We start from the raw sequence: 27811 nt of genomic DNA on the forward strand, positions 1-27811 counted from the left end.
TTATTGCTTGATGTGAAGTTCAGAGGAGCAAAGGCTGGATCTCAGGTCTCCCCTTCTCAGATAAGTAAATTCCTTCCAAGTCCCACCTTTGATACCTAAATCGTTTATCAGACCTCTAACAGTTTTTGAATTCAACGATTTTTCACAAGGCTCTAGGTCTTTACCTCTGTCAGGTGTACTTCCTGGAAATGAATGGATTCCATTTTTGGACAGAAGGTTTACACAATTTTTTTTCTACCCAAATTCAACCTCCATTGTGAATCTTCCTTTGAGTTCCATGAGAAGTCATTCTACCTCAGAGGGAATTAGCTGTTGTGTTAAACTTTAGCGTAGTTATAGCAGTTCTCATGGGTCCTCTGTTATGACTCATAGTATCACGTTCAGTCTTTTGTGTCTAGTTAAGTAGTTGGCAAATTCTCTCCAGCTATGGCATAAAAAAACTTAAATGCTTTACTTAAGGTGGGTAGAAGTTGAGAACCACAGCTGCTTGTGACTGAGGTTACTGCTGTCACAGAGTACCCTGTTTAAAGAAGAATACCTGATGACGATGTTGGATAGAAATTGGGATGAAAGTAGATGAATAAAAGAGACAAAAAGGAGAATGTGAAGTGAACATATCTGTACAGGAGCCTAAAAGAAACAATCCATGCTGGGATATCTTTTATTTTTGCATTGTGCCATCTTATTTGTTATTTCTGCTGAGAAAGTTTAGAGACAGTTTTCAAGAATGATGAAAATACAGGAATTTCTTTGTGTAATCAGAGTCGTGTAGTGGAAGGAACTTGAATTATCACTCTGAAAACTCTTTGCTCTGGTCTATGTCATAGAAAAGAGAGATTGCAGCTAAAAAAGTGTACATTAGCCACCTGATTTTTGTGATGAGTTCTAATACCATAGGTTGCTAAAAATGAAAAGTGATAAATGTCAAATTACATTTATATGTAGGTTTCCCTGCTTCCTCCACTTCAGATGGTGCAGCAAAATGAAATATCAGTACGAGCTTCTGTTGGGAGTCAGTTTTTAGTCCATGTTGTGTAGCAGAGATGCAGTTCTAAAGTCCTAGATGCTTTGGAGGCTCTTCATTTTTTTTCTTAAGAAAATATTTCACTGCAGTAGGAGAAAAGGAGTGGAAATATTTTTCTAGTCTTGTATTTTGCTGGTTTCATGAATGCCTACATTTTGACTGCAGGATATGGACCTTTAAATGGAATAAACTACTGTCATCATTAAAAACACCTTCCTGGAAAGAATTCAGAAATGTTCAAGACTATACCTTTTTTTCCCCTGGCACAGTATTCTAATTAAGTCTCAACCATTTCTTGAGTAATGTTTTTAAGGTCACTAGCTTGGCTGGGTATTTGGTAATAAAAATTACACCCTATGTCTGCAATAGGACCACTAATTTAAAATAGCCATTTGATTCAAACTGACCTGTTTGCCAGCATAACTAATGAAGTGCTACTTTAATATTTAAAGTACTGTTCTTTCAAGGTAATTGCTATTTACTGGTAATTCTTCTTCATTTGATGGTTTATTAGGTACCTATAGGAATTTAAATTGGGCAACTGAAAAACTGTAATTGTCTAACTAGCAAAATACTTTGCTATAAATATGCTTGGGCACCTGTTTAAGGAAGTTTTTTTTTGTTTGTTTGTTTCTGTTTTTAAGGAAGTTTTTTTTCTTTTTTTTCCCCACTGTGAAAGAATGGGGAAGGCTGATTTGGGAAAGAGATTTTACCTATTAATAAGATATTAGAAAAGAGCCAATAGAGGAACAGAGGGGGGCTGACATCCTAAGGAATGCAGAGACTTGTTTTGGCTAATTCTGCACCCACCCACATGGGCGTCAACATTCCACTCAAACGTGGCAGGGCTTGGCTTCTCCTCATGGCAAGGGGGATAGATTTGGGGGAGGAGGGAGAGGAAGAACAGCTAGGAAAAAGTTGATCTAAAAAGTAATCACAGAAAAGGCGTAAACCCAGCATTCTGTTAGAAAAGAAGAGTTGTATTGGGGAAAAAAAGAGTGGCTGGTAAAATAAATACATCACTTGTTTGTCCCTTTTCCATTCTGGCTTGTTAGGGCGTATCTTCCTTTGTCCTCCATTCATCATAATGCTCTATTTTGCCCACAAAATATAGATATTTAGATTAACCTTCTTGCTAAACAGATGTGTTGACCTCTGCAGTCTGATAAATGCATTAGAAAAGGGCCAAGAAATACCTCTTTCTGAGAAATTCCTGCTTACTTTTGTTGATGCTTGCCTCTTAGTAAAGAGCTTTCTGAGCAGGCATTGCAGGTTGCGGTCTTATTAACCTTTTCTTTCTTTCCACTTGCCACTAGTTCTTTTTATTGAAGCTTGAAGCCCTGCTCTGTGTCTTTAAATGATTTTTAGGGTTGTTCCTGTGATGCCTGTGTTTTGTTAGCCTTTCGCAGTAATAGCTGTTGAACAAGAAGCCTAAAAGTAGAGCTCTTGTGTCTGCCTTCTTATTTTCCTGGTATAACATGAATGCTTCAATTATTATAGCATTTATCATTTTCATACCTGTAGATTGGGGGTTAAGAACCAACACAGCCTGTATCTTACTAGCTTATGCAGGACTCTCATAAAATGGGAATCTGTTTCCCAAGACTAGGAGCTGATTTGCTTATACCATCTTAATTTCAAAAGGAAAAAAAAAGTTGGAAGCAGATCCTGCCATAGAAATTTCACCCCTCATAGCAGAAGTTCTACCAATTTATAGTTTACCGAAAATGAAGTACTCAGAATGGGAAATGTTGGGCATCCCTATCTTTAGGTAGCTCTATCAGCACTTTTTCTCTGCCAGAATTTAAAGTTAAGAAGGATAGCAATAGTGTTCCAAAGACATAGCATGTTAGATTTGATTTGTGGCTTGTCTGTGCTTGGGCAGTGGGGATCACTGAAATGTCTGTCTGCACCTGAATTCCAGTCCAGTGGTGTATCCAGTGGGTGGTGTGAATATACTATGTCATTGGCTCCTAGGTGCATCACCCAGTGGAGATTTGCCAGATGACTTCATCATCCCACTCAATTTTGCTACTGTATTTTATATTTTTGCAGCAAGGAGACAGCACAATATCCTGGCAATCTGTGTATGCATTAACGAAGTGTCTGCCTACACTTCTAAATGTAGGGTTACTAAGGATGATTGCTAATATAATGCACTATTCAAATGGCCTGGACAGTCTAATGTAGCTATATACATGCATAAACCACAAATTATTTTGACATGGTTGCTATACTTTGTACAAACATTTAATAAAAAGCACTGTTGCAATACACAGAATATCTAATTTTGTTCTTTTTTTTTTTTTTGTGACTGAAGAACTTAGTTCTTCATAACTGTGTTAATACTGCTCGGGTCCCCAAGTTTGATGAGTTAATATTGACATGTTTTGATCTATGACAGGTCTATGGAAAACCTAGACACAGTATCTTTTGTGGCCAAACTCAGGAGAGGTTTGAACCTGAATTCAGATTTGCTGCTTAGGCTCATTATTAATTCAGATCCAGTACTTGAAAAGCTATTAAAAATGGATATTCTTACTGAAAAGTGGTGTTCTCAAAAACACAGCCAAAACTCCCCTAGAAAGTGTGGTAGTCACTGCCCCTGGGTGTGTGAATATGTGAATGAGTATGTGTGTTTGTGTACATGTTCATGCATGCATGTGAACACACATTGCTCGTGTGTGATGGGTCTTGTGTCAGTTCACAGCAAAAGCTGTATACCTTGTATTTTGTATTTTTTCCAATATGCTAATAGAAAACTCAGTGTGAAGAAGTAAAAGAGATTTTCTTTGCATTCGTAAACTGTGTGGTTCGTGTCTTCCCCCCCATTCTTCTACATCAGAAAAAACCTTTCAGACCAAAAGGAATACACAAATGTAAAGTGAACTGCTATGAAAGAAGCTCATGACATCCAAAACTGTTGTGGTGCTTTTTTCCTGTCATGGTGCAAGCTCACAAATACCATTGTATTGAAGGCTCTTTTCTTCATTGGTTGAGGCTCTCTTTCTTCACTGACTTACCTTCTCTTATGTGCAGAATTAATGGGAAACCTTGCGAAGGCTTAAATAAATACATACATTCACATTGAAACTGAGCCGGCTTCCAGCAGTCAGGGTTCCCATTATCTCATCTTGTTTCAATCTAAATGCTTGTATGAAGCAATCCAATTGTATCAGAGTAAACAATATTGCGTACAAATTTATAAATACTCTGCCTGGCCCACAGCAGTTCTATGCTTGAATAAGGAGCTTCCTTGCCTTGAAGAGCTGCTGTGTCCTGGAGTACTGAGTAGGTGCCACTGCTCTCACGTAGGTAGTTTTATCAGCTGTGGAACATGGGGGAAGGTGCTGAGATGTCACTCTTGTCTATCCTTGGCTGATACTGTCTGTGTTCAGAGAAAGAAGAGTACAGGAATATTCACTAGGGTGACAAATCCTTCCATGGTAGGCTATTGGAAGATAGTTCCCAGGAGTATATTCTTCTCATGCTAAATAGTAAAAGTGGCAAGGTTTCTCCTTCTCTTCGGAGGGAGTGAATTCTGGAAGAAATTTTTTCCCTTCAATTTTTTCTCATAGACACTTGTTTTTTTATCCCATTTCCTAATGATGTGTGTCACTTTGTGTAATCTCATGTGTCTGAGGTCTGTGTGATCTTTTCTCATAACACTGAAGACTGGCACAGCTACATTCCTGCAACATTTCGTTTCTGGTCAGTGCAAAGCTGAGATGTGGAAGGATTGATGAATGGGAGGTTGCAGAGGGGTTTGCAGATCATGGAGGCTGGTTTCAATAGCTTTCTTGATAGTAACTCTTAAGGCAAATCTCTGCTCTTGGACTCATCTGATGTGGTCTCAATACATGCTGGAAAGAGAGAAAATCTTGGTGCTTTTTGTGCATTTGGTGCTGGACATTCTCCTGCAAAGCACCTGTTGCATTCTGCTCACTAGCTGCCCTTTGGTCCTGAGCTTTTCTACTGTCTTGCAGAGGGGATGAAAGGTGCTATGTATATTCATAAGCTACTGCCTAGTTGCATTTCCCTTCCATCCAAGATTTTGATGAGGGTTTTTGGCTTGTAAACATAGCACCATCTCCCAAAACTGTGATAATAGTTAAGTTTCCATTGCAGTGTTTGCTCACAGCAGAAGCATGCAAAAGGACTGTGCTTCAAGAATGACTAAACATCAAGGTGGTTGTACATGAGCTGTCCTGAGAAGCATAATGCTTATCCTGGAAGATGTCACAAGTGTTTGTTATGTTAGTGGCCAGAGTTCTCAGTTCAGATTTAGGTTCCTCTCTACCACAACTAGCAGATGAGAAATCTGTCTTATGCAGACCCAGATTTGTTGATCGCTTTCTTCTTAATTACAGTAAAGAGAAGCCAGGAGTATCTGTGATCATCATTCCTGCCTGCTTACACTCTCTCATCTCTTAGAGAAGTGCAATTCTAGAGAGAAAAGGTTTGCTTTTTTTTTTTTTTTATCCCCTATGGGCTTGCCTAGGAAGATACCCATCTTTAATATGAAGCTTTGAAGCATTATTATGGTAATGTCAGGTAACTGCTCTTCAACACAGATTGACAGCTAGCTATTAAATGAGGGTAGGGAAGAATGTGGCATCTGTGTGGTGAATGATGCATGTGGTTATTTTAAGATGTTTTTTTTTATAAGCAGAGACATGGCAATTGCAGGTTTTCTTTGCCTTTTTGATTTAACAGCATTTCAGAGTCTTTTGCCAAACCACAAGTAAAAGCAACATTTAGATCAAACTGCAGTCTCAAAATATTTTCCCCACCCTGATTCAAGCACAAAGGATTTAATTTCTAATCGATTGCAAGATAGGCTACTGGAAGACAGTATCTTTTGCACATGCCCAGTTAAGTCTTTGAAACAAGCAAAATGTATTGGTTTCTAAAGTCACTCCATTTTTGACCATTTTTCACTAAGGTTTAAATTGTCAGGTACCTGACAGCTGTAATGGATTCATCTTCAGTAGCAAGCTGGGCTCTGAGCTGCTACTAGTTGGCCCTGGCAGGGATGCCAAGATGAGCTCACAGAGCTCAGTACATGTGCTCCTTTTCACAGTCAAAATGACATGTTCTGCCAACCCAAACAAAATTGCCAGCAGGAAAAAGAATATTTTTCTCCATGCCATGGGTTTTGAGACTAGCATATTTTTCCCATGCCTGGTGAATATATTTCTTTTTTTCAAGTAGCAAAGTGTATGACAAGGATCAGGACCAGACCATAGAAATAGTGGCCACCTGCAGACTCACTCTCACTCGTTGAAGAAGACAGAGTGAGAACTATCTCATGTCTAGAGTTGGTAGCGTTGCAGGCATTTCCTATGTCTCCCTCCTTTGGTTCTAGAAGACTCCTGTGAAGAGCCAGCTACTGCTCACATATCCCTTGCATTGCCTTGCTCTTCATCCTGGGTAAGTCTTCTAAACAAAGGAATACAAATTCTGTTTTCATTCTTATTTGGCTTAGAAAATGGTGAACTTTTGAACCTTTTTCTCTTACAATTTTAACTGAACTTGACCTAAATATTTAGGTTGAAAGCCGAATTAACTTTTTCCTCCCTGTTGTTGTCAAGAAAGGGAAGGCAGAAATATCAGACTGACTGCTTGTTCTTGCAGCTTGTCCAGCCTGACAGGCTGCTGGGAATGCCCGTTGGTCTCCCACCCAGCTTACTGGCTCCTTGGGGCAAAATATGAAGCGGGTCTAACATGGTGTAACTTGCATTCCAGCTAGTGAGCAATTGCTTACTAAAGCACTCCTGAAAGTTGTTTTGTTTGTTTTTTTTTTTTATTTTGAAAAGTTGTTTTCCTTGTTTGCAGCAATTTTAACAAAGCTTATAAAGTCTCCTTCCAACTCTGTAAGTTGTACAATTTCAAGTTCCACTGCACAGAGCTAAATAGGGATAAAAGCAACATTGAGAGTCTCCTTTGATTTTTAGAGTGAGATTAGTTAGAGCATAGCAGTATAATTGAGTATTGCTGCATATGCTCACCGTTGAGTCTCGTCCGGGAGAATGGCTACTGAGGAATCTCAGGCCCATTGCAGTCAAGACTTATTTCCACATGTTTCCTTGATATTTTGACATTGCCCATTGGTGTGATACATTCAAATGCTTACAGATCCAACGTGCAAGAATGTTGAGAGGTTTTGAAAACACAAAGGGCCAGGGAATCAGCTTTACTTTTTTTTCTGGGAAAGAGAAAATAAATAAGACCATGATTAAACAGTCATTATGAAGAGGACAGTGATCAATCTTTAGCCACGTTCACTAAGAAAAGATTGACTTTATTAGCAACGAAATTAATTGATATTGGCTGTTAGGAGAAATAGTCATCATCTGAGAGATGCTTCAGCATTGCAACAGGGTACTTGCACAAGCTGTTGGCACTCTCACTCATGAGAATTTTAGAAGCAAGTTAGATAAACCTTTGCTTGAGGTACTTGTTCAAGTTTCCTGAAACTTTTTCAGTTTTCTTTTCGTCTGGCATTCCTGTGGGCTTCAGCTTTAACCCTGTAACTTCTGGAAAGGAATCCCCAAAATATGCCAATAGAAAATTGCCCAAATAAATACCATAAACACAACAGGGCATTTAAAAGACCTCCCATGAATCCACAGCCTCCTATGGTGAAAAGCATATCAAGGTATACCCATAATGCTTAGAATGCCTGTCAAGTTTATTGGAAAATAAAGCAGCGATGATATCTAATCTGTTACTCCTAACAGAATCTGTTCCTCTGCCTCAGATTGCAGGCATACCATGAAGTGCTGAGATTGGCATGAGCAGTACACATTTTTATTTGAGGGGAACATAAATCCTAAGTATCTTGTTTGTGTATAATTATTCTTGCCCTGAGGTTGTAGCATCTTGTGCACACAGCTGCATTGTGAACATTTTTCCAAGTTTATTTAGCACCAAGTGCAAGTACTTTACATGTCAGAGCTGGGAACGCTCCTGTTTCAGCTGACTCCACTCCTTTGGGGTGTTGTAGAGTGCTTAGGTGACTAAGCGAGAGGCAGTTGCACAAGTCTGAAGAGACAGGGAGCTTATTTAATCACCTTAGAGAAAGAGAGAGTAGGCGCCCAGGAGCAGACAGAAATAATCTGTGAAGAGAGTGAGCAAGTATGTCTTATGGAAAGGATTTGGAGGTCAGTGGATCAGCAAAGTCACTGCACCTTTAACAGAGGATTTCTACATGCTTTCTTGATTCACATATGTGCATATTTAAGAACATAGCTAAGGGCCTCAACTCCTCTGAGCCCACAGCAGCTAGCAGCTTATGATCTGAGACTATGTTCGAACAGGAGAGTTCATTCCTTGTTTTGTTTTTCTCCTCACCCACCTCTAAGAGATTAGCAAATGTATCGGTGGCAGTGGACTGAGATTTCATTAACCAGTATCTTGGTGGTTTCCTGTCCTTTTTAAATTGCTTCTTTCTTGTTAAATGGAACAGAGGACAAAGTGAGTCTTCTGTGTGGCAGAGATGCCAACTGGAAATAGAGATCCTAGCAGCAGCATGTAGATTTTTGAGGCTCTCTGGCTTAATTTTTACTGAAGATACAATGGACAAGCTGAAGGGCTGGGCTGTTACTTTATGGAATTAGTCTGTAGCATCTGTCCTTGATGGAAACAGACCCAGGGTGAAATGTGATCCATATGATTCTGACTAAATGCTGGTAACAGAGCACATCTGAAAATGCCTATGGATATATTGCAAAAGCATCTGGGCACTCACATATTATGGCCCGGGCAGCTTACATTTTTTTTAACATTTCCTGTAGTAATATTTTTGTAGTAACTGATAAATTAATTTTATTCTTCAGTCAGATCTTTCATAATATGTTATTAATAGAAGTACATAATATGGTACCCATAGAATGAATCACTATGTAGTATTGTATGTCCACTGCTGGCAAAGATGGCCTGCATAGAATGCATGAAGGAGAGAATAAGGAAGAAATACCTATAATATGTATGCATCCTTAGCAATGCTTCTGGTTATGGTTTGTATTCATTTTTGTTTTCAGTAAGATGTGTGACATAACCTATAAATTAACTCTGTTTTTCAGCGTCTTTTCAGTGTCGAACTTTGAGAGAACCTGTTTGAGGTTTTTTTTTGTGTGTGTGTAATCTGTATGTAAGAATCAATTCTTGATTTTTAAATCCACATGCAGTCCAGGAATAGTGTAATTGATTGAGACTTGTTATGGGGAAAAAATCTGATCATTGTGTGGTTTTTATGAGGTGACTGATCTCCTGAATGATGTCAGTATGCCATAAGGCCAGCCACATGAGGAAGATATCGTGTTTTAGTATGGCTTTGGAGATAGAGGGAGCAGTTGGACCCATGCTGGAAATGGCGTTGTTACAGTAGGTATAAAATTGAGTCACACGAGTAATTCAGAGAGGTGGAATTCAGAATCTGAGCTGTGGCTTATTTCAGACCAACATCAGTTCCTTGTAAAACAGAAACAGGGATGGCAATGAGAATAACAGTTACAAATCCCAAACCAGTTTTCTCCAGGTGACAGTATTGGAACACCCACTCTTGTCACTGTTCTTTGGGGTGTCAGAAGGACCAAGTAGGTAGCTGTGTTAAGCAATTGTCATAAACATTCAAGCTAGATGAATCTCCATTTCAGGTTTTATTGTAGCCCTGCAATTTGGGCTAGGTTCTCTGAACTTTGCTAACCTTGGCAGATCTACAGGGAAAGCCTGCAAAATCCTTGAGTTCAAAGCAGGCAAAATATATGACACCTTTTGAAAGTTTGGCTTTGCGTGTTGAGTTTATTTGAACTTATGTTAACCAAAGCCAATAAAAAATGGTTTGCATGAGCTCCCGCAAGGTGAAATTCCAGCAAGCAAAGAGAATAAGAATAGACAACCTGTTTGCCAAACACATTTATTTTTATTTGTGTTAAAGGGAGAAAGCTGATAGAGTTTGAGTACTTTTACGTTTGATTTAAGGTAGGAATGAGGAAGAGTATAGCTTAAGGATATTATGCAAGAAATGTTATCCCTCTCTGAAGATATCCCAAGCAACCTGGACTGTATCTATTAGTTCATAACACAAAAGACTCCTCTTTCTGGGCAGTTTATATTTCATTGTGGTAGTACCTGAGAATATGGAGAAAGAGAGGAAGAGATTAAAGCACAATGTGGAAATCAAAATATGAATAGTTAATTAGGCATATTAAAAATAAACAGATGAAATAGAAATAAAATCTGGCTAAAATAAATTGCAGTTTGCAGTGGCAGAAGCAACCTACGGGCATCATGCTTAGATGAAGGCACCTGGAAATGCTGGGAAGATTTTAAGTGAATATTTAAGGATATGACAAAGGAGATGACGGGGCATGGGGCTACATATATATTTGTAGATCTGGAAACAGTTACTTGAAGGAGAGGAATAGCAGGACTGCAGGTACTGAAGCATACCTAACTTGTGAAAGACAAGTAAACAGTGTGATGTTACTGTAAGCCTTTAATGAGATAAATAAGGAGAGATAATGAGTTAAATAACCAGCTTAATAGAGCCAGAGACATTCTGGGGAAGTCTGATTGCTGAGGCAGTGTGGTATATCTGCCAGTGACCTCGAGAACTGGATTTGGTAGATACAGATCTTGCTTGTTAGAGGTTTGTCATTATGGGAGACTTTGACTTCCCAGATTATACAGGGCAGCAAACACCTAAATTCAGACATTACTGAATGCAATAACCAATGGAGTTCCTTGCCAGTCACTGAAACATCATGAGGCAATACTTATTTTAGATCTGACACTGTTAAGATATAGAATAAAGTAGAAAATAAAAGCTTGGTTTGAGTGATTTCAGTTTCAATTAAAATGAAGGATAAACAAGTGCAGATCTATAGCTAAGCTTCTCAGTTCCAGACAAGAGACATTTGATACATTAGGGAACTAGCTAAACCCCAAGAGATCAAGAGGACTGGATTGTAAAGCAAGGCTGGCCCTTCTTTGAGTCAAAGGTACAAAAAATGTCCGGAATAGGCATATCTTCCAAAGTGAAAAGCATGGAAGAAGAATTGTCAAATATGGCTCAATAAGGTGTAGAAAAAAGGAACAGGTCAGCAAAGAAAGCCATATGTGAGAGGTCAGGGAATGTATGGATAAAATTAGAATTGGCAGGAGACAAGTTGAGTTTGACTCTGCAAGGAAAATTAAAGCAAATAGCAGAAGGTCCTTCAGCCCCATAATTAAAAGCAAAAAAGGAAGTAGTTGGGCATGGTCCAATAATTTATCAGATACTTCTGTTTCAGTTAGGATGCTGATTCTGAGGATGCAGGCATAGGCGGTTTTTAGAGAAAAACCTGGAAACCAAAATAGCAAACTAAAGTGGGAGAGAAAACTCTAGGAGTTCAGTATTGGAAGGCTGGATCATTGTCACATCGGTATCTGGAAGTAACTGATATACATTGCTTCCAGATAGGAGGCCCAAGAACAAGATTTTCAATAGTACTTGATAGAGGAAGGAAGATACCATTCAATGGAGAATGTAGGTCTGTCTTGGAAGGCATAAGGACAGCCCTGTTGGAGTGCATACTTATTTGTAGCAACTGTGCTACTATTCTAAATGAAAGAATAGAGCATAGGGTAATGGAAAAAGGAAAGAAAACACAGTAGGCTAGATATATCATGATTTAACCTGATCACTGCTCTTGATAAAAGCACTGGTATTTCTATACATGGTAATGCAGTCCTTCTTGCTTAGCTTCTAGCATGGTGTAGTACGTGAAACTAAGACACATGCTGGGTAGTGAAGAAAAATTGTTTCTAAAGGGTAGGTTTAGGTGAAAAGAGACCTTTCAGAGTGGAGGGAAGTTGCTATTGAAAGGTCTTAATGGCTGATCTTGGAACGACTCTTCTGTGCTAATTTTACTAGAGACTATCACCCAGAAAGTGAAAATGCGTGCTAGGGAAGCCGTCTGTAACTGAGTTGGGAGGTAATGTCAGAAGGACTAACTACCTGGGAACACGTTGAGGCACAGAATGAGAGAGACAGAGAAATAGATGTGAGATCAGTTATAGTAAAAGTAAATGCAAGGCTCTTGCTAAAAGAATTTCTGCTCTAAGTGGAGGGGGGTTCACCAGTCAGGAGTAAGCTGAAGAGGGGGAAATGCTGGCGTGATACGCTATAACTGACTGTCTCTGGCACTGTGTGTATGTCAGTGAAACAGCCATCCAGGTCCTGGAGTGTAGCAAGAAGTGTGCACATGTATGAATGCTACTGTGCTCGGTTACACAGTCTGGCTTCTGGGGTGGGTTACCAACTGAGGGATTCCTTTTAATGACAAGCATTTCTGATTTGTGTTCAAATATGAATACAGCCATTTGCATGCATTACTCACCCTGTTCCTTCTCCTTTGATCCTGAGCCTAGGATTTAGAAGAGCACAGAGCTGTCCAAAGTTTCTTAATGCAAAATTTGGTATTGACTGTCATTGGCAGGTTGTATTTTCAGGAAGCCTGCTTTGAAATGTCAAATCTTATCCTAATTGAAACCCTCTTACCTGCTGTGGGATTTGTCAAACCAATCCACTCAGGATGTCTTGGCATAAGACGATGTACTGCTGTTGTACTGCTGTTGCCTATGGAGAGGAGTCCCTTGGGCTCCAGCTAGAGGCAGATAAGAATGGATCATCTTTAACATTGTATCTTCTCTCTTTTGTCTCCATCCTAGTTACCCATTCCTCTTTGCTGTCCTGTTGTCTTCTTCATGTGACAGGTTGTGTGTTTTTTTTTTGTGTGGGTTTTCATTTTTTCACCAGTAGTAGTTGTTAAGATAATATGCAAGATTGGTGGTACCTGGAGTTGATCTTTTCAGTGTTTTGCCGTGTTCTGAGATACTGGAATAGAAACTGTATCTGCTTCTATCTCTCTCTGATGGGCAGCATAGTCCCTCCCATAGTCACTCCCCCAGCTAAGAGTGCTTTATACCTGGAGGTTTACAACATCAGTTGTAAAAACACAGATTACAGCACATACTGGGAGTTAACTTAAATTTGTACCCCTTTTCCCCCTGGATGGGGATGATATGCAGCATGGTAAAATCCAGTCAAAGTTCTACAAAGGACTACCTCACTGCTGTTTTCTGATTTTTCCTTTAGATAAGCGGTTGGCTGTCCACCACAAACATTCTGTGTTTGAGCAAGAGTGGTTTCTTCAACAGGGAGATTAAAGTGATCAAGCTTTGCTTGTGATGTTGTATACCTTAATGCCATATAGGGCTGTCATGGGAGGGAGAACTCAGAGTTAATTTTTGACCCTCTTGTGCTTTGCACATTTTCTGCTTTGACTGAGATGGAATCTGGAAATGTCTGTCACTTTCTCTATGTTTAGTAGTAGGTCTGGTTGTTTGCAGTCTGATGTGCTGCCATTGCATGCTGAGAGGGTATAGTTGAGAGGAATGCAAAGGATTTCAGTTGTTTGAGAAAAGGTGGGTGGGGGCCTTCAGAGTCCGTGAATTCATTAAAATTCCATGTTGTGTTGCAGGGTAAGTGCGTGGGCCTTAATACGCAGGGTTCCAACAGGTAAATACTCGAATCTTGGATACAAGATGTAGCAAGTTTTTACCTGCCCTTCATCCAAAAACCTCACCAAGTTCTCTACACCCACCCAAAAGGCAGTGTTCACCACTACCTGAATATAATGCAAACTGATAGATGCAAGCACAGGTTAGGGGCAGCAATTCACCTTTAGACGGATGGCTGCCACAGATGTGTGCATGTATTTACACCTACGAAAACTCATTCTCTGTTTTGAAGAAATCAGACACGCTTTATGTTTCTGTTCTCTTTGAACACGCGTCTCTTTGCTGACAGCATCCATTTGAGCTGTGGGTTGTATAAACAACTCCCAGTACCTCAAGCTGCCTTCCCAAACCCCGAAAGTCACAAAGCATCCACTGGGCAATTAGTCTCGTGGATCAGAAGCACGGAGAATAGGGGCCAAAGACTGCCTGCAGGAGCCCTGCCTTTGTGCACTCTTGTTGAACCCTGTGAGGTAATTTGGCCCTTTTCAAGCACAGTCTGCTCCATATGCCACGATCCTCTCATACCGAAGCTGGTAACTTTGCTTGCAGCAATTTCACCATAGACCTGACTCTGCAATCCCCAAGCCCACGTCAGTGCTTCTCATGACAGGCAGGGCACTGAGGGAGCTGTGGTGCTCGCAGTCTAGTCTCATTATCCAGATGCAATACAGTAACTTGGGACTGAATGTACTTTTCTCGCCTGCAAATATGTGAATGTGCAAAGGTGGCTCATGACCCCCCCGGTGGCACAAGAAAGAGACTAGGTACCCTCCTAAGCTGTACCTGTGGTGGCTCTCACCTGCACTTCTGCAGCTGCGGTTGTCCGCAACTTGTGGGGTATCTGGAGGCTTATCCTTCAGTCAGCGTTTCTCTTCTCTAGTTACTTGCTCCTTTCATTGGACAGCTCAACTGGGGAATGTGAAAATGCACAGCTTTAGATCTCTCATTTATTTCTCTTTTTAAAGATAAAATAAAGGTTAAAAGAGAGCTGTGGTCACAGAAAAAAAAATTCTCTACTGTAACAAGGGAACAAAAACATCTGCATGAAGAGAAAACACTGAAAGTAGAGAACTCTGTTATTCTTAGGAGAGAATGCTGGGATTAAGGTTTAAAAAAATCTTGCTTTTTAAGGCATTCAGTTTCTATGGGTTTCAGTTACTTCAGGGATCAGACATTTAAAAGATGTTTTCTTGATCTAACTTTTTTGCAGGACCTGAGTATTTTGAAAGACTTCCTGCACATACATGCCAGTTATTTGATCTGATCATTGTTTTAATAAAACTATTATTTAACTAACCACGAGTTAATTTCTTTGGCCCTCTGGGAGCCAGCCACAAATAGTAGCAAGTTATTGTGTAACCTGGCTAAATCTGAGCTCCTTGTCTTCCCTGCCAACTCCCACCATTGACAAAACCACTTACAACTGGATTTTTTATTTTTTTTTCTTAATGGAGTTTGGGCTCTTATTAAAAAAAAAATAATATTGTGAGATCCTTAAAAGTTGTCTTCATGTAACCATTTTCTAATCCCTCTTAATTTGCTTTTTTACATCTAAGGATGGGAGTAGATGCTTTGTAAGGATAGCGGGGACTGGCTGAGATCTGTTGTGTAGAGCGGTTGGCGCAGAGGAGCACTAACTGTAACTGGAGTGTGTGGGGCCTCTACTTCAGTAAGATGATATTAGAAAGCTTAGTAAAATTGATTGCTTTGGGTAACCTGTAAAATGGGATAACTTTCAAGGAATTTTCTAAGAGGATAAAATTGTTAATCGAAATGAAAGGGTGCTTTATTTAAGCTATTCTGGAGACGTCCAGAATTTTGCATCAGGATTGGGTAATTTAATTTCAAATTATCTTTGCCATCATGTTTCCATGAATGTGTCCACCTGAGATGTGCCCAGGACCAGACAGCAGAGTGCAGGAACAGCCAATGAGGTTGCAGCCATAGCCTCACTGTCACATCCATGCTGCTGCTGGGAGGGGCAGTCCAGTGGTCAGCAGCTGGCACCTTTTCCATTTTGAAATCAGTAAGAGTAGTTGCTGCTCAACACAGACATTGAGTGACATGAAGTGTTTCAAAACTCCCTTCTGCATTTCTAATGAAACTTTGAAACAAAAAAGAAGCCCATGCAAATAAGTGAAAGAGGAGCACCATTTTTTGGGAATGATGGTGAGACTGTTAAGTTCCATGGTGATGTGTTAGTAAAAGATGCATGATGTATACAAGAGGCTTAGTTTCTAGCAAATGCTTTCCTCTGCACACAAGCATTAGCTCTGATGTTCACTGCTCACTGAGTCAGAACATGAGTAGGCTGTAGCTTGATTTTGCTGGGACATGAGAGCTGTTGCTCCACCATAATGGAGGCCTGTGCCGATTTAGATATTTAGTCTGAATGAGAAATAAACCAATCATTTTGAAAAAGATGAGACAGCTGTTGTGCAGTCTAAGTGTGTAGAGCAACACAGGAAGCCGTGGCTCTGTTTTAGGGAGGAAAATGTGCACAGAATAATCAAGATCTCTTGGGAAACAGCCTTGCAAACAAAGGCAAATGGATGCATCTGTGACCAAGAAGTGCTATGCCATGCCTTTGAAAGGGGTCTGGTTGTGTGAGAACAAGTGACGTGTCCAGGAGGACAGTCATTCTGCAGAGGATTTCAACGCGACAGGCAACTTGCTTCAGAGGTCTTCCTAGGCTCTGTTATTATGGCCAAAAGGATTAAGACAGCCTTTGAATAAGGCTTTGTGTAAAAAAACAGGCAGGAGCAGTAAACAGGAGCTTAGGGCTTATTTTTACCTGGGTGAAGAGCACTTTACCAGTGAATCATAGAATCACAGAATGGTTCAGGTTGGAAGGGACTTTTAAGATCATCTAGTTCCAAGCTCCCTGCCCTGGGCAAGGACATCTTCCATTAGACCAGGCTCCTGAATGATCCATCCAACCTGGCCTTGAACACTTCCAGGGATGGGGTAGCCACAGCTTCTCTGGCCAACCTGTTTCAGTGTCTCACCACTTTCATGGTGCAGAAATTCTTCCTTGTATGTAATCAAAATCTACCCTCTTTCAGTTTTATGCCATTTCCCCTTGTCCTGTCACTACATGCCATTGTAAGAAGTCCCTCTCCAGATTTCTTGTAGACCCTCTTTAGGTACTGGAAGGCTGATAGAAGGTCTTCCCTGAGCCTTCTCTTCAGGCTGAAAGCCCAGCTATCTTAGTTTGTCCTCACAGGAGCAGTGCTCCAGCTCCCTGATAATCTTCATGGCCTCCTGTGGACTTGCTTGAGCAGGTCCACGTCCCTCTTATGTTTGTAACTCCAGAGCTGGACACAGCACTCTAAGTGGGATCTCACAAGACCTGAGTAGAGGGAGTGTCTTCTACAATCCAACAGAAAGTTGAAAACAAGGATGGGGGCAGAGAAGACTACAAAAGTACCTGCTGGGATGGGAAAGTGGGAAATACGTGGGAAATTTTTCTTTATATTCCTCTGTGGTTGAGGCCATCTGATGAACAAAAATTCTCAGGACAGTGCTAAACTTTTCATTTCCAGAGATGGCCAAATCAAGACCATAAGACTTGCTGCCTTCCCAGAGATGTGCTGTAGTTGAACACAGCATTTTGAGCTTAGCTTAGTAACAACAGAGCAAAACTTCTCAAACTTTTCTACATAATGCCATTTGCAATTATTATTTTTGGCTCAAGAATATATCAAATCCGTAGATGAAGCTAGTAAAATTACTTATGTTAGCTATGCCAGGCTTCATCTTTTGCAAAAGCAGCATGCATGTCTTAGAAATAACTGCATGATAAGGCATTTAGTGGCCTTGTAGTCATTCCAGTCAGATACTGAAGACAAGTCTTTTCTGTTGCCATTGGTCAACGCTAGGCAGACCCTCCTGATTTTGTGCAGTAGATAAAGCTGATCAAGGAAATGCAAAAAAAAAACAATGCCATACAACTTGTCCCAATACCACTGGGCTTTAAATAAACCATAAACACTCCCTGGAATGGTTTATGAGTAGGCAAATGAAACAAAAACAATTTAAAGGTGATAAAACTCTGTTGACATGAATACCATTCAGGTAAACCACCTTGGACATATTTCAAACATAAGCCAGCACCTATTTAACTTATCCCAGATGAATGAAATGGTTCACAGGTGAGGCTTTGCAAATACAAAAAGTGTTATTTGCAAGCAGACTGCTGCCTGACAGCTGTCCTTGACAACAACCCTGTGCTTTTCAAATCTGTTCAGGAAGCTTTGCCTCCATGTGGGTAGCTGTTGAGCCTTGGTTGTGAGGCTTTCAGAGCACCACTGCCTCTGTGCTCTGTGGTCTGGAGCCGGTGTGGATTATGTGCTGGAAGGACCTCTGCCACTAGCCCTGCTCTCATCAGTGTCTCTGAAAGCTTTAATTGGATCTAGAGACAGAAGTAAGATGTTTTTGCCAGACGAATAGTCTATGTGAGAAGAAAGGAGGTGTAACTCTTTGAGGATCTTCCAAGGGCTGCCTGGGGGACCCAAAGCCTTTACAGGTTTAGTATTACTTTTAAGTATTGCTTCACTGTTACAGACGAATCATAGAGGAGCAAAGTAGGGATGAAGATGTCCTTCGTGGGCCCTTCAGCTCTATGGAGAAGTCCTGTCATGGTGCCAATGTCTGTAAGTGTTCTCCCTGAATAAGGTAGAGCTGCCATTGTAGTTTCCCTCTCTGAAGGAATAATGGTATTTTGCTTTGCAGCAGTTTAGCATTTCTGTAATCTTCAAGCAAGGCTGCTTCTCTGGTTATTGCATAGCTTTAATTCACACCAAAGAGCTCCCTGCAGATTGGGAAGCATCAATGTATTTTAGCACTATTACTCTTTCAGTTAGCATTATGAATGAGGGTAGATGCCAGCTCAAAATTAGAGCCCAGTCTCTCTTGTTTCCTTGATGAAAATCTAAAGTAGCTTTGGCTCTGCTGGGGAATCAGTTTACATCTCATATCCAGGTAACAGATTTATCTCAGGATGCTTTCCTCTGAAAAATATGCTTGTACTTAAAAGGACAGGATAATGAATACATAGACAGTAGCCCATATGCATTGTTCTCTGCACCTGTTACTCTGATCTTACTATTATGAAACCCAGATAAACAACCAAGAATTCACCATCCATCTAGGTAACCATGAAACATTAAAAATAACAAATGCATGCTCTCCTTGATATACAGAAACTCTCAGACGACTTATTCCTCAGGGACAAGAATGACTGATGGGTGAAGTTTAAGAGTGAAAGGCCAATAACATTTTTAGATAATGAAGAAGTTAATTTGTGTAGTTCACAGCGAGCTGGTTTTTCCTCTTTCTAGTCCTGCTCATCTCTGCTCATCAGTTTATGATTTGTCATGTTCTGAAAGGATAGAAAACCAGCCCCTGGGAGGATACACATTTTTGAAAGAAAGCTGAAAGTTGAAGTGAATACAAAATTGCAAATGTACCTACTATAAGGAATAAAAGTGTACTCATGCACTGGAACAGGTTTGGCTAGTGAGGGTATTTGGAGGACTTTAGGAACAGACATAGAGAAATACATGCAGGAAATGACCCATATGATTTCTGCGGGTCCTCTGAAGATCTATTCCTCTCTAACTAATAGTGGAGTAGTCCACTGATCTTTTCTGTACCAGAAAGTCTTAACGTGAGGTAGTGATGTGACCCTTTTTCTTTTAATCTTTACATCTCCTGGCCTTATGGTAAAGCATTTTGTCCATGTACAATTTATGTCCTCACCTATACAATGGGGATATTCACAGCACTTCCCCAAACAGCTTGCACTAATGGCCTAGAATAGTGCCAATATCCCAACTGTTAGAGTCTTGCTCACAGGCTGTGACTGCTGCTAACCGAAACAGGAGTAGGGAGGGAGAGCTGGGCTGCTGATCACCTGCACTGCTCCACTCTTCACCTCCTCTGAGGCTTTGTTTGGACTCATACCACCCAGCTAGGACCCTCTGGGTAAAGTCCCTGGATAGAGTCCTAACTTCATTGCCTCTGCTTACCTCTGTCCCTCTGAACTCATCTTGGGCTTAGTTCAGAAGTACACTAATACAGCGCAGCTTTGGTGCCAGCCTGCTGAAGTCTCTGATTTGGAGAAATGTACTAAAGAACAAGATTTTTAACAGGCTTGCTCATCATCTTGCTCAGTGCTTTTCAGGAACAAACATTTTTCAACATTTTTTGTCTGTGAATGGCTAGCCACAACTAATTCTGACAGTATTATACACTGAATTTCTCTTGTTGTGTCTATCTAGTGTCAGTGGCGTATTTAGTTCAGGAGTTCTTTGCAAAAGCTGGTGTACCCTATGCACAATACTAAACTAAATGGGAGTGTGGAAATGAGTTGGCTACAAAACTGTGCCTAACATCTGCTTGCAGAGAAATTAGTGCAGCTAAAACTGCATAGCTGGTCTTCTTAACCATGTGGTGTTTTTCATTTGCCCTGGCTGTCTAGTAAAGTGTTGGAGGATTTATGCTGAAATTCTCTTTTCCTTTTTATTTCCCCTTTTGATTTGTTACATTCTGAAACCCACAAGAGACACCAGGACGGTAAGCAAAATATTTTTAGCATGGCACTTTCATACTTTAAACATAGTACAACATATATTCTTTTGTGGCTGAATATATAAAAATATGTTACATGTATGTAGTATTGAAGGTATTTTGAAATATATATATACAATATAACATAGTAATTATAAATTGTATATAGCTAAATACACACACTTATTTGCCTGTTTGCCTACCTGCCTATATAAGAGCATCTGTGAAAATATACAGGTGAAGAAAAACATACTTATTAATATAAAAAAAACAATATCAGCATGCATGTGAAGCGAAGATACGAAGGGAGTCGTGCCAAAATATATTCCCTATGTATTTATTTTGTGCGGTTGGGAAAATAGGGGCTACAATGCACATATTGGTCTGTATGTACTACAATCCAGGTTTGCTGGTGTAATATTGGATCTGGGTTCTTAAGTAGGTTTCTTGCTCAATTCTGCTACTGTAAAGAAACCTGACAGGGTAATTCAGTTTAATTCCTATCTGGGTTTAAAATATCAAAGTATATGAGTGCTTATGTAGTTTGCATGTGTATGACTGTCCTAAAGTCTTGGTCTTGCTTGTGAAAGGGGAAGGAGATATGAAATGGGTGTGGGTCAAAAGACAGAAAAACAGTGAGCTCTTTCTTCTGACTTAAACCTGGCTGGCGTGAACACAAGAGACTATATATGCAGATCAAGGTTACCAAGGGACGTAGACACCTCTGGCTTAAGTTATTTTCCTTATTAAACTGGCAATGGAAGAAGTAAGCAGTGTAAAATTCTCTAGATCAACTCAAAAGCACTGAAAGATCATCCGTGCCCTGGAAAATTAAATTAGCTTTATGGTCAGACAATGCCCAGCAGTGTAATCCAGAGACACAAGAGGATTTGGATTGTAAAGTACCCAAATTAAAGGAGTGCTTGTATTCTGGGAGTTTGAGTCTTCCTACCACAAGTGGTGTTTGGTTCTGGGATTTTTGTTTGGACCTGCCTGTGCCTCTTACAAAACCAAAACAAGCAAGCTGTCATTTTTACAAAAGCCCAGATGTGTTTTTGGTTTTTTTTTTTGCAAAGACAGACAAATGTCAGTGCTAAGGTATTAAAAAACATAGCTACTAAATTGTGTTGCAATCTTTTCTGTTCCTTCCCCCCCCTTTTCTACATTTGCCTGCTTTTTTGTACCATTCAACTTGTTTGCTTGTAAAATCTTCCTTGGGGCCACATTCGTGCAGACAGACTAAAACATTTTTGACTATGAAGGAATCCCCTGAGGTAAAATTTACTCAGATAGCATCTTGGTTACTACCTAACCTGTTTGGGTTATTTTTGAACACTATAAAGTGGTAGTACCAACAAAGAAAAACTCTGCGTGGTTCATACCAGTAGCAGCTCACTTCAAGTAACTTAGGAGCTCTGCATTTGCACAAAACACCTACATTACGTAGCTCTGTGTAGATGTCAGAAATGAGGAACTGAAGTGTTTGAGGTGTTCCTCCAAATCGCCATCCAACTTTTTAGCTCCTTTGCATGAAAACAAAAATACATTTAATTTGGACATAAACGGGTAAAGAATGCCAAGTATACATAACAGTATACAGTAGTACAGAGGCCTCAAGATGAATGAACTGGACAAGCACTGCTGAGTAATCACTTTATAACCAGCTGTGATTAGGCACAGGGCCCAACCCAAAAGCCAGGCTCTGAACATGCCTGAGTTTTCTGATTCAGATCAAAACCTTATGGCTCTTTGTTTCTATAAAGCATTGAAACAAGTCCCCGGCTCTTCAGTTTGGAAATAAATTGAGATTTGGATTCCAAACCTGTAGCTTAGCTTCATTTCTAATAATGCTGATGTTCCACAGATTTGCATTTCCAGCCGCTCCTCCAGATGCGTGTTGTAAGATGGATGCTGTTCCAGTGGACACTGCCAACCTGGCAGTGCTGCTCCTTCTTCAGTGTGTCGCTCTGGGTCCGAGAACAGCAGCTCTGCTGACCGGCTCCACCAGCACTCTGTGTCGGGGGAAAGAGATAAGTAAGGATTTCTTTGTCTGATAGAGAAAATACCTGTTTTACTCTATGCTTCTGCAGACTTAGGAGAGATCATAAATCAAAATATATCTGCACTGGGATTGCAAGACAGGCCCTGAAATGGTGGGAAAGCTTTTAAAGGGAAACCAGGTTAAAATAAAAGCTATTGGGCATAAGGAAAGACCATGAAGAACAAGTCCGGACACATTAGCCAGAATGAATTGAATTACAGCTATGCAACTCTTAAAAATAAATAAATCTCTATTAAGCACTACAGATCTAGTCCCTAAGAAGAGTTTCTATTGTGAAGGAGATTTTGGTTTTGTCTTAGGAGTACTATGAAGCATAGTCTTGTCAGTCTCCTCTATGGTGCTCAGGTATTTACCCATTAGCTGTCAGAGAAAGAAGCCAAGGCCTGGAGAGCAAAAATGGCTTTATGAGGCTCATCTGCTGAATGCTGGTGCAGGAGGAAAAGCCTATTCCTACAGATTATTGTCATGTCTCAGTGCTGCTCTTTGCAGGCAACACATGTACCTCTTCAAGTGTAAAGTGTGTTCTGTTGTTTAGGGATGGTGCTAGCAAAGTTTTCAAAGAGAGCTGCTGTCTTGGTGCTATTTTGAGCACTGCTAGCAGGGTTCACAGGAAAACACCTTGCTCCTACAGCAACAGGGGTAAGTAACAACGGAGTGCATTAGTAGTTACATGCAGTAATGGGAGCAGACCTGGCCTAGTGAGGAATTCAGCTATGAAGAAGATGGGATTTCACATTTTTGTAAGTTTTATTAAAAACAGGGGGTTGATCCTTCTCTTCATTTAAGCAGTTTTTAACTTCCATTGATTTAAATGAGGGAGGGGCAGAACAATGAATACAGGAATTCAGAGCCAGCTTCAATTTCCTTTCTTAGAATAAGAACTTTCTTTTGGATAAAAGTGTGGAACAATTTACTCAGTAAGTGAGTAAGTTTACTCACTGTTCTTCCAATAAGTTGCTGGAAAAGATAGGATAAACTGTATAATTTTGTATATGAAAAGAAACCTCCAGGGATGAAGTTTACAAAGAAAAATTCGGAGAAAATTCTAGCCCAGGGCGTTTTTTATAGCTGCTTTATCTATCAAAGCCTGTAGGTAGAAATCCTTCCTAGGCCAGTGCTGCTGCCATGTGTAAAGTCTTGGCTGTATCTGTCCTCTGTCAAATACTATTTTTTTTTCTAATATATAGGTTTTTTTTACATAGATTCTGAGCTTGTCTTTCACCCCAATTCCAAAGTGTCCTTTTATTCTTGGGAGTCTAGATTGGAAGGACTGGGATCTACTTTGAGTACTACAATGATCTTAGTATGATTGCAGAGATTCAGAGAGTTCTCAGAGTTTAAACTATTCCTTTTACTAATCTATATGAGAATTTAGAGAATTAAATTTAGATGCTCATCATAAAATGTGAAGGTCAGCAGGGTAATGACATCCATTTTTCAGACAGACTCAAGCACTGTGAAATTTTACAGATTATCTTGTTGAAGGCCCACAGTGTGATCCAAAGCAGAAAAGTTGTGGGTGTTGGTTGTTTTTTTTTTCCCCTTAATGCATTTCATCTGATAATCTGCTTGGTGTAAACAGCAAACTATTGCAATTTGCTGAACAATTAAGCTCAGATTCTGTAAAGCATGTAAGTACATATGTGTTTTAAGTGTCATTGACCTTAGTAAGTGCTTACATGCCTTGCTTATGCCTTTTATTCAATCAAGACTTTATGGCTGCTTTTTGTACTGAAGCTGTGAATGCCCAGTTCAACAGATACACTGACAATCTGTGCATGTTCATGCCTTGTTTACTAATCAAAACGGGCTGTTTTATTTAAAGCTGAATTGAATTCTATTGTTTTGGTTTATGCCTTCAGAAGCAGTCTGAGATGTGTGCAGAGTGAATTACAGACATTGACATACTCTATATTTTTCTGTCCTTTTATCATTTATAGCTACTTAGATAAATTCAGGGTAAACTTTTCCTCCCTCTTGAGGAACTCAGGCAGTTCCTCAGATTAACGCCTCTCGCTTTAGCTGGGTGTGCCTTTAGTTTTTAATTAACACTGTTAAATAAACAAAACAACCAACAAACAAATCCTGAAGGGAAATAAACCACAAGAATGATGTTGAAATATTCATAAGAGCTAAATCCTGAGTCCCAGGAGATGCAATGTTATGGCCATGACTCTGCCCTTGACTTGTCCTTTTGCTCTAGAGGAGGAGTTTGTTCCTGAGCAAAGGGGGAAAGGTGATGAAAGGCTCACTAAAGGAAGCAGCAAGAGCTGCTCGGTGCTGGTTCAGGTACAGACCATGACTGCCCTCCCAAACCTGGGGGTGGGCCTTGGCCTCCTTTTCTCAGTTTCTCGTCTGGCAAAAGGAAATACCAACACGAAGTTCTGGTAGGAAATACTTAGAAGCATTGATGCTCTTCACTTCTGTGTTTTGGGATGAACAAAGAGGTGCACATCCTCCCCCTTCCTCATCCCTTCTTCCCTTGATTCTCTGCTGTGCAGAGCTGGGAGGCAGCACAGTTTATAGGTGCCATGTTGAAAACAGCTAAGGAGAGGTTGTCTTCTGGCTCCCATTTCTCTAGGTTGATCCTAAACACAGCCAAAAGCTGTTGTTTTTTTTTATCTCACCATCAAGAAAGAAGTTCCCAAGGCTGAATTTGTGTCTTAGCCCCAAAGCAGGAATAAATCCTGTTGATAATCTGGATTTTGGTTGTTATTAGGGACACTGAAACAGTGCATTGGAAGCAATGGGCCTGAGCACTGCTGAGGCTTGATGGCAAAATCCTGAAATAAAGGAGTAGGGTAAAGTTTCCAAAGTAATAGCATTTAATTAGTTTAACTTAGAGACTTTAAAATGTCGCTAGGATAGATTTTCCTTTGTTCAGCTTCTTTTGGTGTGGCTTAGCAGATTTTAACCATCTAAAACTGACTCTTGGTTGGGGGGACCTTAGGTGGTACAGCACATATCCTTTAGTGGAATAATGAAGTGTTTACGTTATGCAGTCCTATTGTGAGATCAATCAGGCTACAAGGCTGGATGTATAAACAGAATCTGCAGGTGGTCCCTGCGTCTCCTTGCCCAGAAGACATGCTTTAATCCTCAGGAAGTAGGCAGTGTAGAGGTTCCAGGAGGCAGCCAGCCCAAGCAAAATAAAAGAACAAAACTAGCCTGAACAATGCAATGCATGTCAAGCTCATAGCGCAATCACTACAAATAGCAGCTGACAGGAGACTTTATGACAATTCACCCATCAACTAAAATTGCCAAAGTCGGGATCCTGGGATTAATGAGCACCTTACTCAGGCAGTACAAGCATGAAATGTGAGGCAGAAGGAGTGGGTAATGCATCTCACGTGGCCTCCAAATGGTTTGCTCCTTTTCAAGCTGATTTGTTACTCAGCAAATTCTCTTGTGGAAAATCTCTCTCGTTCTGTGTCTTTGCATCTGCTCTTGTGTACTTGGCTGTTGTAGCCCATAAATACTACTTCCGCCTGATGCTTCAAGGAGGATACTAATTACTGAATTACTTGGATCGCCAGGTGGGAGGCAAATGGGAGAATCAAATGTTAACGCATGTTAGTATGTTTGGTGTGGAGATTGTGTTAATAACTCTCAGGCACATGACACTCAAGGGGTGTGAGTATAAAAAAGTGTAGCTCAAGCTGGTTGGATAGAGATATAAATTAATGACTTCTGAAAAAGGTTTTTATCAATGTTCTTCCAGGGTTCCATGGAATAAAGGAAAGTTTTGCTGCAATGAGGAAGGATCTGACTCATTAAAAAGAGTTAGAAGAAGATTTTGTTACTATGGAATAATTAAAGAGGTAAATGTCAATTCAGAGGAAAAAGAGTAATACTAAAAAAAAATCCAACCTAAACCCACATAGTTCAGTTGGCTTAGGTTGTTTTAATTAGACTTGTGAAGCAGGGAAACGCCAAATGGGATGTTATGCAGCAAGGAAAGAAAAAAAATTTCCAAGCTTAAACATGGCACATAATGGAATTGAGTTGTCCACTTGGGTGCATTCTCTTCCTCTTTTTGAAGACAGCACCTAAAACAGTTGAATCAGAAACTAGTGAAGGGTAAAGACCTCTGGAGCTCTCCTGTCTCTTTAGATTCTTATCTGAAGTGTTTTTAAGCCTTTGGAAAAAGCTTGCAGTCTTATGAGATCTTGTCTGTTGTCCCTCTCCTCCCTCCTTGCTCCATGTTTGCATGTTTTCTGATTATGAAATGGCTACTCATAAGAGGGAATGGATGGGTGGTAGGAGAAGGAGACAGCTCTATCCTGCCTCTCTCTCTCTCTCTCTCTCTCTGTTTTTAGCACTTTGCATTTCATCCTGTCCAGAGGCAGGTATTTTTGTTGTGTGGAAAAGGGGAAAAAAGAAGTCTTTTGCTGCTGAAGCAATTGAGATGAAATTACATGTAAAAAGTGTGGACAGTATTTGTATTGGCCAAACAAGTCCATCTCAACTGTGTTCAGGTGACCTTTTTTTATGGGCACAAAGATGTTGCCCATACATCCAGCAAGATCAAACTTGCCCGATTCCTGAGGCAGGAGTTTTGTTGACAAAATTAGAAATACCAAACTCTACATCAAGACTTATTTCCAGTTTTAGCTACTCTTAGATCTCTCTGCCTAGCTTCTGCTCTGTCTTCCTCCCTGCCCTAGTTTTATTGTATACAGGCCAAGAAGTTTTATTGGAAGGTAATGTCAATACAAACTTTGTCCCCCTCTTCCAGGGCAGCCCTGTATGTTTCTTCTCCTAACCTATTATCACGCTTATCTATCACATAGTATTTGTTCTTTTTAAACCACTTTAAAGGTAATACAGTGATGGTTTCCCGTGATCTCATTCATTTCTGCATTATACGTATTTGGATTTGCTTCAAAGCCTGGGAGATGTTTAGATCTGAGATTCTCTAAAATGGTGTAAAATGAGTGTTTATTAGGAATCCCTCATTACACAGAACTTCAAGAAACCCTGCATGGGTTAACCTATAAATTGCAGACAGAATTTTGGTGTTTATTTGCTGTGAGAATTCTTGATCTAGCTACTTATTTACTTACAAGAGCATTTATAGTACCTGAACAACCTTATCCCAAAAACTCTATAGGACAAAACTCAAAGATGCTTTTGTGTACTACTTGTGGCCTACTGCTCATATCCTACAGGAGTGTGTGAAGGTTCTGCTCTTTGAGGCATTTTGGGGCAGCTGTTAGAACTAAACATTTAAAGATAAATTCATGCCCTGTCTTTGTGAAGTCTTGAGTTCAGCATGCCACAGGAGGTAATAGCTGGTTTACGTGAAAAAGCAAGAGTAATTGGGGTGCAGAAGAGGATAGGGTGCTACTCATAGTTATTACCAGTTTTTCTTCAATTTTTATTCTGCTGATCGTGGAGACTGTATGTCAATATGCCCTATATATAACTGATATCAGTGTCACAGTTTACACTGAGGTCTATTTGAGATAGTTTAATCATTCCTGTTAGCCCTAAGCTGTTCTGACCAAAAAGTGAATTGAGTAAGATGAACAGGATCTCTCAAAACTGTGGCTTTGTGGGGATCTCTAGAAATTATT

General features: G+C 40.1%; 1 long non-coding RNA gene across 1 annotated transcript in view; it reads left to right on the top strand.

Moving 5' to 3' along the window:
• LOC133266417 (uncharacterized) overlaps positions 1-27811 on the top strand; it is a 158933-nt gene that overhangs the window by 36596 nt on the left and 94526 nt on the right. The window lies entirely within an intron of this gene.

Source organism: Pezoporus flaviventris, unplaced genomic scaffold (assembly GCF_033815535.1).
Source record: "Pezoporus flaviventris isolate CSIRO_AGI_PZ_B2104156 unplaced genomic scaffold, CSIRO_AGI_Pfla_v1 ptg000007l, whole genome shotgun sequence".
Lineage (NCBI taxonomy): Eukaryota > Metazoa > Chordata > Aves > Psittaciformes > Psittacidae > Pezoporus > Pezoporus flaviventris.